We start from the raw sequence: 14,938 nt of genomic DNA, 5'->3' as shown, positions 1-14,938 counted from the left end.
TCATACTTTCAAAATCTTAGCTAGCAAGCTAGACAAGCAGTCATCATCATGAATCAGGTCGACAATCTACTGGCAAATCCTGTTCAATCCTTGTCATATGAAGAGAAGTTATAGATAAAACGTATTGGTGCTCATCGGCCATTGGACATAAACATTACACAACAAGTTGGAAATTGCAAACTCAACAATGAGTGGTTTGGAAGGAATCAGTGGCTAACTGCAAGCGTTTCAAAAACAATCACTAGCCTGCTATTCAGTGGAGTGGGTGTGTGGTCCAAGTCTGGGTTTAAGGGTCTCTTTTCCAAGCTTAAAAGGATAAACATTCACATGCAACACCATGGGCCAGAAAAGTTTGAATACATTGGCCATGCTGTCAATCCAGCATGACTTCTGCCGCATTCAAAACAACTGCAAACTCGGAACTGAGAAATCTCAGATTTCAGTGAGTTCAAGACAACTGGGAACTCTGAAAATACTAGCTCCGACTGGGAAAATATGTTTTGCACAGTCATCCAACTCGGAATTCCACTCTTTCTAGAGCTACGACCTGAAGATCACTGATGTCATGATTCAACCTGCTTTTCTTCAGAGTTCCCAGTTGTCTTAAAAGCACCATAAATCCAGAGAATGCCAGACTTTGATGACGAAGTTTGATGACAAAATTTGCCCACAAGATGGACAGTCACGCCACCTTCCTGTTCAAGTGAGCACAGCATAGTTTGTACATCTCAATTGTCAGTAGAAACCACATTTGTTTAAGCAAGTCAGCCATATCAGCTATGTTTTTTTAAAGGCAGTAAATGAGGCTGAATGAACTGTTTCGCTGCCAGACAAGGCTCCGCTGATAGCCAGGTGTAGCTGTGGTAAGGATTCACTCCATGGTGCTGAAAAGAAAGCTCAGCTTTATGTAGGCCCTAACAGTTTGTGGGCACCGGTTGTCACCGTTACAGTGCAATTCATGTATTGTTTAGTGTTGTGTTGTGTTGTGTAGAGGCTTTGCTGGCATGCATCAAAAACCTTTCTTTTGAGTTTGCCCCACCAAGATTGATATGCTAAAATCGCCACTGCCTACAGATTATGGAAAATTTGCTCTTTGAGTATTTTGTCCAGTAGGTTTTCTCAAGGAGACTATAGTAAATACTACAGTAATCTCTGCAAAAAACTTTACAGTATACTACAGTCTGCAAAATTACTACATCAAATTGGCCAGTCTTACTAAGTGTTGATTTTCCAGTGTAACATTTCTAGTGTTGATTCAGGTGTAAAATTAACTATCTTTAGTGTAAAAGAACCCCAGAATTGGCTTTAATAACCAGTGTTAAACCAAAACCATGCACATCATGATCATATTTCACAGCATGCTCTATTGCAGGTTGATTTTTGGAATTGTTTGTTTCAATATCTATATTTTTGCATGTACATTGATTGATTAATTACGCTTATGCTACTCAGCTATTAATAAAACAATTCTAAACTAATCCAATCTGTTAATTTAACTTATTGCACCCGTTACTGAAATGGTTGTTCCAGTTTAGATGGTTTAGGTAGTCTCATAATCTTCAAAAGAAGAATCTTGTCCAGTAGGAGTGACATTTTTGGATAAAGTGGTCCCTTGCCTTTTGGTGGCTCCAACCTGTAGTGGACTTGTAATATTTGTTTGTGTCTCTTCTGATCAGAGGAGCAGGTGCTCTGTGCCATGCAACTTGGGTCAAGATCTGTTTTTTGCTTTGCTCTTAGTAACAGGGCACCATTGAAAGGAGTGATTTCTGTGGTAGCGTTAAGAGTGGAAATGGAGCATTTGAAGTTGAAGATTCCTGGTGTTTGTAACGCCCGCAGTTTGGTGCGTCGCAGACCCGGTGGGGAGTGTGGTGAAACAGAGGAGTCACTGTCAGTCCTTTTGAGTTTTGAGTCAGAGTGTCTACCCGACAAAGTCATGTTAGGATATATCAGTTATACAGTTAGAGCTTTTGAGCCGAATCCACTTCGTTGTTTCTGATGTGTATTTTTTATGGATTATCAGATAAAATTGAGTTAATCATGAACATATAGTTAACATTCTTTGTGGCTAACTGAAATGGGTCATTTCGCTGTGTGTGTGGGTAAAAAAGGGAATCTGACCTAGGGTCAGATTGCTCCCTTTTGTCTCTCTCCTCACACAAAGTGATAAAGAGCGGTGCCACGGTTGAACAGAGTTTAAACTAAACATGAGTGTTTTTGCAAGATAAGGGATTGATTGAGTGTATTACTATTGATTCTGAACTGAATGAAAGTCGAATGTAGCCATCACCATAGACAAAGGAGTGGGCGGAGCAATAAAAGAGCGGGAAAACTGAAGAGGACTATGTAAGATGGAGGGAGACCGTAAGGGGGGTGCCACTCTGCAGACTGGTATCGGCTTTGTTGAAACTTTAATAAAGTCATTTTCTTGATGCAACAAAAACTCTGTAAGACCTTATTTGTAATAAAGTATAGTGGTTATTTTCCACAACATTTCAGGTGCAATGTTTTTGGTCATGTCGCAGCAGTGTGTAGGATGTGGGATGTGTGCAGGAGGGCATGGGACAGAGGATTGTGTCGTTTTGGTGGATAAAGTTGTGTGTGTTAATTGTAGGGGTACTCATGTTGCTGGGGATCGGAAGTGTCCGGTGCGAGAGAGGCAGGTTGAAGTGGCCAGAGTAAGAGTAGTGCATCAGGTGTCGTATGCTGAGGCAGTGAAGAAAGTAGAGGAGGATGGGTTAAGGGTGACGGATCCTGAGAGGATTCCAGTGAATAGTAGATTTGTGCCAACACAGGGGGATAGGCCAACAAGTGATTAATGCTTCAGTAAGGTTGGCTTCTTAGCGTTCATAGCAATGGTTATCAACTGTACCTCAGAAATGGAACGTAAATCACAGAAAATAGATGTTGTGGTGGCAGCTGCAGAGATATATTTTTGTATACAAGATTTGACTTCAGAAGAGTTACAGCGTGTGTTGAAGGGTGGTGTCACTTCCTTCCAGGCCGTTGGCATGGTGCAGGAGCAGACGGGGTCAAAGTAGGGGAATGGGATAGTGGGTTTTTAATGAGGGTAGGTGGTGATCTCTAGGGCTATATTTCACTTTCTTAGAGGAACAGGACTAATGAAGAGAATTTAATGTAGTTAGGTCGTGACTGGCCTCACACTCCAGTACAGTAAATGGCAGTGTATGCACCTAAAAGTTGGATGCGATCCGCCAACCAAATTCCAAAGAAGAAGAACTTAGTCATTCTGAATGCAGGATTGGGGTGATTTTATTTTCTCTCCAAATGTTGTATATCCCCTCTGGCTGGATTCCAATAGGAATTACACATTACTTTGCAAGCCAGCATAAAGTGACTTGCAGGTCTTTGAGTTTCAGGCCACTGTATTAGGGTAAAACTATGCCCACAAGATAAGGCTTTATGGAAATGTGTTGTATTGTGTTAAAAAATGAAATTCTAATGATGATACTTGGTGACAGGACTGAAAATCATCTTCTTGTGAATGTCTGGCAGACTTGTCACTTTTTGGCATATTGCTGTCTTTCTCAGTTTGGAAGGTGTATTCTATATTTTGTGACAAAACAAAAAAACAGAACATAAGAACATAGATGGATGAATGTAACAACCATGTCTCTTAACTAACAAATACGGTCATGGGTGTTAACTCTACAATTCAATCGAAGGAAAGGCACTCTGGGAAATATGCAAATAAGGCTTTACACTAAGCAGTGTGTTAACTTATCACTGAAAAGTTTGTACTCGTATAGACACTGGACCAGTGTTATATGTAACATTCTCAGTGTTATTTAATGATTTAATACTGGATACTTTACTGTGTAGAGGAAGGCAGGCTAGGATCATCTACCTGATCTACAGTTCAACTAACTGTAACCTGCCTACTACTCTCCCTCTCTTTTCACAGCAGAACACCAGCTGCCACACACTAACGACAACACAGACATTTCAAAGCACAGCACCATCACAGCCAGCCACAAGATCTACTGTGGAGTGGGGACTTTCTCTGACTGTAGTCTGGTGGGTGGCCCAGTGAACATGAGTGGTTTTGGGTTGGAATCACAACAAAGTCTGAGAGTGGGAGTTGACCTACAGGACAGGACCGAGAACAGAGATAGAGATAGAGAGAGAGAGTGACGGTGGTGGTGTTACAGGAGACAGCCAGGAAAAGACCCAGCCCAATCCAACTGCCCAGAAAGAGAAGGCCTGAGAGGGGACAAACCATAGATAAACCTAGGGGCCTAACATAGATACAAACACTAACTCTGTGACTGTACACTGCTAGAGACAGCCAGGGAAGAAGTGGACCCGGCCCAGATACACCCAACCCAGCTCTGCCCAAAAAGAGTAGGCCTCAGAGTGACCCTAAGAGGGGCCAAACAACACTTACTCTGTGACTGTACGTTGGTAATGACACTCTGTCTGTAACATCTGAAAGGGCCGCAGCCCAGGAGATTACTAATATATCTGAATGCTCGTCTAATTTACAAATCTTCAACTGGCTTTCACCTTATTTTTTTATTGTAAAGATGACTTTTTTTAAATTGCAGCTGCAGAGTTTTAAAACTGCCTATCACTCGAATATCGTTGCTTTAAATCAGTGTGCACACAAGCACTCTCTGTCTTTCTCTTTCTCCATCAATTCCATTCAAATTGCGTCCAAAATAGATAATCCTGTTCAAGATTGATGTGGATGTCTTAGCCTACCTCTTTCATGTAAGAAATGCAATGCATTATGCCTATTAGCCATGAGGTGTAATGGATCATGATGAACGAATATCAAAACCGTCAGGCAAATTGACGTTCAATGATGAGACCCCCCATTCCCACATTTCCAACTCTCAATAGCAGAGGCAAATACAGTATCCTGCAATGCTTGCTTTTAAAACCTCTAGTTACTGCTGGTGGATAGAGCACTGTGCTCAACACCTTCATGAAGTGGTTCAAAACATCTCAGAATGATGTGTTTAAATACTTGGTGTTGCAAAGCGCTCAATTTAAACAGTGTAGCAGTTATTTATTCAGACCCATAACCATTCAATCTTTGTGAAGAGAAGAGAAAGCCATCTGCATCTTATTCTAGTCCTATAGCCTATTATTCAAGCATGTCATTACAATGACGAAACTTAGGCTATTTAATTTAACTGTTGAGAATGAGGAGGTAATACGTACGTCGCACAACATTAGGTGAAATGAGGTCAAAATGACAGCTGGGTTGGTAGTTCACAACGTCCCCCTAGCCTTTGCGGACCACCTGGGGCCTCTCCTAAAAGAATGTTTCGGAGATTCGAAGACAGCGCAGGAGTACAGGTGTGCCAGGACTAAGTCATCCTGCATTACCAATGAAGCACTCGCACCATATTTCACACAGGAGCTTGTGAAGGAGATGAAAAAAGCCCTGTATACCCTTGTTACGGATGGGTCGAATGACACTGGTATTTCACAACCTATTTGAGATTTTTCTCCTCTGCAAAAAATGTGCTTTGTGTATTTTTAAACATCTAATAACATGAACATCTGTATGATTCTAACTTGTCATTATAGGAGTGGAAAAGATGAACCCGCTTACTGTCCGGGTCTTCATGGGCAGCAAAGTTGTCCACCAGTTTTTAAATATGTGCACAACAAGTGGGAACAGATGTGGGACAGCAAGTGAGATCTTCACCAAAATTAACTCCACCATAGAGGAGCATGGCATCCCTTGGGAGAACTGCATTGGTCTCTCAGTTTACAATGCAGCTGTGAACATTGGACCACGTAATTCCATTGCCTCTAGGGTGCTCCAGAAGCATCCCAACACCTATATTCACGGTTGTCCTTGTCATGTGGCACATAACACCGCCAAACCTGCAGGAGTGGGATTTTTTAAAGTGAGTTAAGGCCTGATTTATCTTTACATGTAACTTTTTAATTTGTATCCTAATTACGTGCATTGACCGAATGTGTTATGATTGATTTATGCATTGCAGGTGTCCGGTTTTGATTTGGAGGATATGGTAGTGGTCATCGGTTACTGGTTCAAGGGTAGCACAAATCGGAAAGGATACCTGACAGGTATGCATGTTTGATACTATTAAGTGTAATACTGAAATGCTGAGCTGTAGAAAATATATGATATGGATTTAATGTCTAAAACTGAGTTTTGTGAGCTCCATGAAGCGGAGTACATGGAGGTGCTCCTGCATATCTCGGTCCGTTGGCTAAGCCTTGAACGTTGTGTGACCAGGATCCTGAGGCTCTGGCCAGCTACTACAAATCTGCTAGTATGGTCATCAATTTTCAATTTCATTATGCAGCAACTACATGGATTGTTAGTCACAAGTCTCTTAAACCTCTTGTTTTGTGTTATTTATTTATTGATTCAAGATGAAAATCAGGCCAGGTTCAAGAGACTTGTGCAGACATTCACTGACCCCATGACAGAAGTGTACCTGCTGTTCTTCCAAGCCACCGTACCAACTTTCACTTCTTTCAACTTGCTGCTTCAGAGAGAGCAGTCATCAATATTCTTGTTACATGATGAGGTGGGATTGGATTTTGCAGTTTTTTTCCATTCTGTGTTTCTTGCTGATATCTGCAGGGATCCTCTAAAACAGGTTTCACCTACTATTTTTGTAAATGTCTGTTATAGATGGTGAAATTCGTACGCAAGCTATGTTCCAAGTTTATGGTTCCAGCAGCTCTGCAGTGCCATGAGGAGCCTTGTGAAATTGCCTTTAAAGAAAAGGCAAACCATTTACCAGGTTAGTATTTGACTATTATTATGATCAAACACTGTGATATGTGATATTTAGCCTTGTACCTTATACCGATATGCTGTATCTGTGACAGGAAGAAAGTTGAACATTGGGTTCACAACCAGGGCTACACTTAACAGATTCCTCGACGAGGGTGACATCACACCACAGCAGGTGGATTCATTCCATGAAGCTGTGTTGTGTTTCCTGACAAGTGCTGTGGACTATGCACTTAAGAAGCTGCCACTGGAAGAGCCACTGATCAAGCACGCACAATTTGTAGATGTACGGCAGAGGGCTGAAAGTGACATCGAAGATGTCCTGTACTTTGTTTTTTTTCTCTAATTATTGTCTATCATCTTAGCTAAAATACCCTGTGTTTTATGATGAGGTGTGTTCACTCCTAAACTGCACATTAGATATTCTTATGTGGCTTCTCCTCAAAGATGTGTATGAACTGCTGCTGGTTGATGACTATATACCTAAAATGTAACAACTTGTAACTCTACTTTCATAAATAGGTTTCCCCATCTCCTCCCATACCATGGGCCAGAGGAGCATGACCTTCTGGGTGAGGAGTTTCTAAATTATCAGACCATGCCAATGATATCCCTGCAGGACGAAACTGAAATGGAAAGCTTCTGGGCTGAAATGGCAACCCGGAAGCATAAGGTAAACATTTTTTCCTTTTTTGTCTTTCCTTTTGGCAGGTGTGGCTTGGCTACATCTGTTGCTTAAAATTGTTGCATGCATATATGTGTCATGCATGTTACAAATTATGCATGTTTTTATCTGAACTTTGTTAATGGATCAACCTACAGTATACTTACAGTATTAATCAATCAAAAATCAAGGTATGTTTTTCCATTGTGTTTTGGTGCATTTTCCATAGGTGACAGGAGCCAAAGAATTCGAGAGGCTTGCTGCCGTCGCCAAGCTTGTCCTGGTGTTGCCCCATGCAAACGCAGATGCTGAGAGGGTGTTTTCAGTTGTGGGACTGAACAAAACCAAGAGAAGAAACAGCCTAGCATTGGATGGCACCCTGTCCTCAATAATGACCATAAAGATGGCCAATCTAGAGCCCTGCTTCAACTGGGAGCCCCCCTCCGATATCATCAAGGCCTCCAAGAAGGCCACAGGCCAGTATAACCATGCCGACAGATCATAGACAAGAGGCTCATTTGTGATGAGCCAGGTCTGCGCAGAATCGATCACCGCCCAATGCATGCTGGTTAGATTTGTGTCCGACTTGATCCCGACTTTCTCTGACGTCTTGCACACGTGGGCAACGATAACCTCATGAGATCAAGGCGGCCGCAGTTCTGAGACGGAGGCAGTGCAATTGCTTTTCACCGACTGCAGGACAAAATCTCACTCCAAGGTTTTTTGAAAAGTTGTCAGGTATTTACATTTACGTAATTTAGCAGACGCTCTTATCCAGAGCGACTTACAGTTAGTGCATACATTATTTAATTTTTTCATACTGCCCCCCCATGGGAATCGAACCCACAACCCTGGCGTTGCAAACACCATGCTCTACCAACTGAGCTACCTCCCTGCCGGCCATTCCCTCCCCTACCCTGGACGACGCTGGGCCAATTGTGCGCCGCCCCATTGGTCTCCCGGTTGCGGCCGGCTATGACAGAGCCTGGATTCGAACCAGGATCTCTAGTGGTACAGCTAGCACTGCGATGCAGTGCCTTAGACCACTGCGCCACTCGGGAGGTATGTAAAACAATTTGGCTTTTCTATACTTCCATATTTCCAAGTCCTATTCTTGAAGATCAAGGGATATAACATTCATTTGAATGACTGGAATTCTGATAGACTTTGGTTTTTAATCTAAAGATATAATTGAATCGTATTATTATATCTAGTAGAAAGCGATGGGTTAGAAGAAGCATACATAACCAACCCATAAAGTAAAACTTAACATCCATATATGGCCAGCTACATAAACTTTAACATTGATTTATTCTGCAATAGATGTTGTTCAATTGGTAACATACAATTTTGTCTTCTTACATTTTACTAGACGCTCTTATCCAGAGCGACTTACAGTTAGTGAGTGCATACATTTTCATACTGGCCCCCCGTGGGAAACGAACCCACAACCCTGGCGTTGCAAGCGCCATGCTCTACCAAATGAGCTACAGGGGACTTTAATTATTCTAATGCCTCTTAAGGCGTCTACTGTATGTGTGTGTGTGCGCCTAGTAACATTGCTGTTCTTCTATCTGTGAATGAACTAGGATGCTCTCTTTGTAAACTGGGACTCAGCTTCATCTGAGCAAGAGTCCTCCAAACTGTGTATGTGTGTAACTGTGTGTGTGTTTTTGTGTGTGTGTTCATGCATATGTGTGTATCATGTGTGTGTACAGCTGACTGTAGCTGCATGAGTCTCTGTGTGTCATTGAGTATGAGTCACTGTGTCTGCATCAGCTGATGTTGTTTTGTCCTGAAGAGAGCAACCAGGCCAGGGTGTCTCAGCGTCTACAGTCTGTTCTGACATGCATGTGTGTGTGTGTAATTGTGGTAGTTTGGTGAACCACTGTCATGTGAATTTCTATCTCTAATTCAACCTAAGCTTGAATCATTACCAGAGGTTGTAAGGCTCTGGTTTTAATCATCAATGATTCAAGGTCCATAACCACGAAGAAGGATTTTTTGTATGTTTATTCATGGAGAGCTCTGGCGCCAAACACACAAACATATGATTTTATACCTCCTGAACTTGACTCCTCCCACCTTTGTCTTTATCTAAACAGTTTCCGCCTTCCCCTTCACCCTTGAATGTTTAGTACCGCCCCCTCTGTTAGTGGGTTGACACTACATGATAATTCTAACATTTATACTGTATTTGGGGTGAAATCCTTTAGTCATTATTCTTAAAATCCAAATTAATCTAACAACCACACACTTAAGGGATGAGTGACCTTCCCTGAGAGCAGCATTAGCTCCCAGAACTAATGATGGCTATAGGCTTTAGCTCAGCAAGCTAACGTACATTGCCTTCAGAAAGTATTCACCCCCACATTTTGTTGTGTTACAGCCTGAATTCAAAATTGATTAAATAAATAAAAAATCTCACCCATCTACACGGTACCCCATAATGACAAAGTGAAAACATGTTTTTTAGAAATGTGTGCACGTATTTTATTTATTTTTATAATATGTTTATTATTTTCCAATAAAAAAAGAAGACAGAGATACGAACATTGACATTGTAGTGTTGAATGGGATGGAACATTTAGACACAAAACTTAACTCCCATACAAAAATAATATACAAAAATCCTATTAGGTAGTACATATTATAAGAAGACAGCATATAGTCATTACAAGCAGTGTCGTTAAACCAAAAATAAATATTGAGTGGAGTACAGCACAGAGTAGCAGCAGATCATCAACCCAGTTATGAAGGGGGAATAGACCATTTATCCAGTATCGGCTGCCATATTTTGTAAAACATTGGACTTCTATTGGAGTTATTGTATCGAATCTTGTGCACATTTATTGAAAATGAAATACAGAAATATCTAATTCACATAAGTATTCACATCCCTGAGTCAATACATGTTACAATCACCTTTGGCAGCGGTTACAGCTGTAAGTCTTTCTAGGTAAGTCTCTAAGAGCTTTGCACACCTGAATTATACAATATTTGCCCATTATTCTATTTCAAAATTCTTCAAGCTCTGTCAAATTGGTTGTTGATCATTGCTAGACAACCATTTTCAAGTCTTGCCATAGATTTTCAAGCAGATTTAAGTAAAAACTGTAACTTGGTCGCTCAGGAAAATTCACGGTCTTCTTGGTAAGCAACTCCAATGTAGATTTGGCCTTGTGTTTTAGGTTATTGTCCAGCTGAAAGGGGAATTCATCTCCCAGTGTCTGGTGGAAAGCAGACTGAACCTGAAAAGCTCCCTAGTCCTTGCCTATGACGAGTATACCCATAACATGATGCAGCCACTACTATGCTTGAAAATATGGAGAGTGGTACTCAGCAATGTGTTGTATTGGATATGCCCCAAACATAACACTTTGTATTCAGGACAAAAAGTTAATTGCTTTGCCACATTTTTTTAAGTATTACATTAGTGCCTTGATGCAAACAGGATGCATGTTTTGGAATATTATTTTTCTTTACAGGCTTCCTTCTTATCACTCTGTCAATTAGTTTGTATGTTATAGTATGAAAATGTATGCACTCACTAACTGTAAGTCACTCTGGATAAGAGCATCTGCTAAATGACTAAAATGTAAATGTAAAATGTAAAATGTAAGGGGAATGTAATCTAAAAGTAACTGAATGTAATCAGATTACGTTACTGAGTTTGGGTAATCCAAAAGTTACATTACTGATTACAATTTTGGACAGGTATCTAGTAACTGTAACGGATTACATTTAGAAAGTAACCTACCCAACCATGCGTACACATCACTGACAATCTGAAATGGTCCACCAATACAGACAGTGTGCTGAAGCACACACTGGCAACAGCGCCTCTTCAACCTCAGGAGGCTGAAGAAATGAATCTTGGCCTCTTAAGACCCTCACAAACTTTTACAGATGCATCATTGAGAGCATCCTTTCGGGCTGTATCACCGCCTTGTATGGCAACTGCACCGACCGCAACCGCAGGGCTCTCCAGAGGGTTGTGCGGTCTGCTTAAAGCATCACCGAGGGCACACTACCTGCCCTCCAGGACACCTACAGCACCCGATGTCACAGGAAGGCCAAAAAGATCATCAAGGAAATCAACCACCTGAGCCACGGCCTGTTCACCCCGCTATCATCCAGAAGGCGAGGTCAGTACAGGTGCATCAAGGCTGGGACCGAGAGACAGCTTCTATCTCAAGGCCATTCGACTGTTAAATAGCCATCCCTAGCCGGCCTCCACCCAGTACCCTGCCCTGAACTTAGTCACTGTCACTAGCCGGCTACCACCCGGTTACTCAACCCTGCACCTTAGAAGCTGCTGCCCTATGTACGTAGACATGGAATCACTGGACATTTTAATAATAGAACACTGGTCACTTTAATAATGTTTACATACTGTTTTACTAATTTCATATGTATATACTGTATTCTACTGTATTCTAGTCAATGCCACTCCGACATTGTTCACCCTAATATTTATATATTTCTTAATTCCATTCTTTTACTTTTAGATTTGTGTGTATTATTGTGAATTGTTAGATACTACTGCACTGTTGGAGCTAGGAACACAAGCATTTCGCTACACCCGCAATAACATGGGCTAAATATGTGTCTGTGACCAATCAAATTTTATTTTATTTTATTCATTAAAGGCAATGCATCAGCCTACCTATTATATTTCAAAATATAAATAAAAATCGCTAGCCTATAATTGTAACTTTGTAGGCCGCATATCCTGCACCAGCATTGCGTGTTCTCTCCCAGCAGGGGTGGGCAAAATTTACTAAATACAACTACAAAATACAGATACAAAACACCCTAAAAATCGATGTATTAAAATTTAAAAATCCAACAATAAATTTGCAAGTAGCTGCCCAAACAGCTACAAGATCCTCAGTAGCTTTTGCTATGACTGTCAGAGATGGGCTGTATTTCGGTTTCATGTATTTGAAATTCGTATTTTAATTACTTCTGAATATTTTGTAATTTTAATTACACTGTAAATTGTATTTTCAAAATACAAAATACTTTTCTATAACATTTTTTTTATAGTGGTTCACATTTTGTGGCCCCCTTTCACCCTTTCACCCTGTAAAAGTCTCTGCTAAATGAACTAAATATAAATATGTTGTTGTTTAACTACCTTAGTTGAGCAAGTCACTCTGGATAAGAGTGTCTGCTAAATGACCAAAATATACATGTGATGTGAAAACGAACATATCAAAATGAACTGCAAAGCACACTGTGTATTGTTTTGGGGCTGAGCTCATTAGAATAATACTTAGCATGCTTTCCAAGTGTTCATTTTTACATTTAGTTAATTTAACAGACACTTTTATCACACCATATATGAAAAGGGGGCCACAAAATGTGAACCGCTCTAAAAAAAAAAATTGCAAGAAAATACATTGGAGTGTAGTTCAGCTTTGTGTAATTCAAATTACGAAATACTCAGAAGTAAATAAAATATGTATTTCAAATACATGTAACAGAAATACTGCCCATCTCTGTCTCCCAGCTTCATGTTTTGAACGAGGTGCGTAATTCCAGTCCATATCATACAGTATAATACAATACAGCACAGTAATACAGTCCACACTCAAAAAGATTACTGGAGCTCGTTTAATTTATTTACCCAAGAGAGCATACATCTATGGGCTTTTATGTTTTTCTGTCACGCGTAATGTGCGGTAGCCAGTTTTGGGGAATCTAGTCTGAAAATACAGTTGACCAAACTACCAATTAATTCACACTGGAAGACGTTAAGCTACACTAAAGCTACCCTTAACTAAAGTTACTTTGAAAAAGTAGTTCACTACATCCAAACTACTTTGGGATAAATAATCATATCTAAATCTGAAATATCATAGACTACAAATTGCAAGACAGATCACTCTGGAGTCAGATGGTAGCCCTTTACATGGTGGCTGATTTGGGCAATGATACACGCGTAATTGGAATGCAGTGGCTGTACAGTAACATGCTATACATGGGGTCAGAGCTCTGGCCATGCGCTTCACATGGGTTATGGGTTTTGACTGACAGCCGTTCTGAACGTGAGCACCTTGTGCGAAAAGAAGTTGCCCCCCCCATCCCTACCGCCACCCCCAAAAAAGTGAGGGAAAAGCTGTAATTTAACAGGACTCTATGTATTTCGAAAGATGAGATGATGAGTCCAAATGTGCACTTCACATTTCCATAGCATAGCACTCACGTAATATACAGTGTCAATGTTTATGAACACTATGTTTGATGTACAGTTACAAAATGACAAGGAATCATACACAGCAAATTGGCCAGTGTTGTTTTTTCAGTGTTCAGGAGTTAAATTCACTCTATTCAAGTATTAACACTCAGTTTTGTAAAAGAACCCCAGTGTTGGTGTAACAAACAGAGTTATTGTTTTACACTGTGGGGAGTAAAATAGTCCCATCAAAACATTGATTGATTGATTAATTGTATGCTACACAAAGATAAATAACATACATTTTTTTAAACTAATCCAATAGTTAGATTTATTGCACCCGTTACTGAAATGGTTGTTCCGGTTTAAATGCTTTAGGGACTCTTCTTTATCAAAGTTCCTAACCCTGATAGTCATTCTGAATGCAGGTTGCAGATGAATGAAAATTCCAGCTGTTTAACATCCTAACTCTGGTTGCATTCTGAAAGGAATTACACATCACTTTGCCAGCCAACATATTGTGGTTTGCAGGCCTAAAGTGGCCTGTAATTTGTAAACTAGGATTTTCTTAACACCAGTATTACTACGCCATCAAAGTAAAGCTTTATGATATGTCATGTCATGAAGTTACATTTTTTATGATAACATGACTATGTACTCATTTTATAGTTTAGTCATTTAGCAGACACTCTTATCCAGAGCGACTTACAGTTAGTGAGTGCATACATTCTCATACTCCTTGGGTGAAAGCAACAAGCATTTTATAGGAAAGAATTCAACCACCATGTCTCTGTCACTAACAAATACAGTTATGGGTAGTAACTCTACAATTCACTCAAAAAGAAAAGGCACCATGGGAAATATGTAAATTAGGCTTTATACCATATAGTGTTAAAACGAGACCCAAAATCACTTACTGTAACAGTGTTGTCACATAACACTAATAGGAGTTAACTCTAGATTAACACTAGTGTTGAATAGAAATAACACTGTGAGTGTTAATTACCCCGTAGTGTTAAATTTGAGTAACACTGGCAAGTATAATGCAGTGTTTCTTTATTTACACTACAAAGTGCTACATTAACACTCAAAATGTAACACTATAATCAGAGTGCTTTTTACACTTTGTATAGTGGGACCATATGTTATCTGAGGTAGTGTTAAAATTAACTTTTTAAGTGTTGATTTAACACTGCAAAATGTACTGTGTAACCTGAGTTGTTCTGAACAGAATCTTTCTTTATTTTGAAGAAAATTAGCTGCGGCACACACACCTGAATGCACCCATGACTCCTTTCTATGCGCACCAAAATTACGATCTGCCTCCCTGAATTACATT

This window comes from Coregonus lavaretus (genome assembly GCF_964263955.1).
Source record: "Coregonus lavaretus genome assembly, chromosome: 21".
In the NCBI taxonomy this organism is placed as follows: domain Eukaryota; kingdom Metazoa; phylum Chordata; class Actinopteri; order Salmoniformes; family Salmonidae; genus Coregonus; species Coregonus lavaretus.
The sequence above is the reverse complement of the archived record's forward strand: the minus strand, read 5'-3'. Positions refer to the sequence as shown.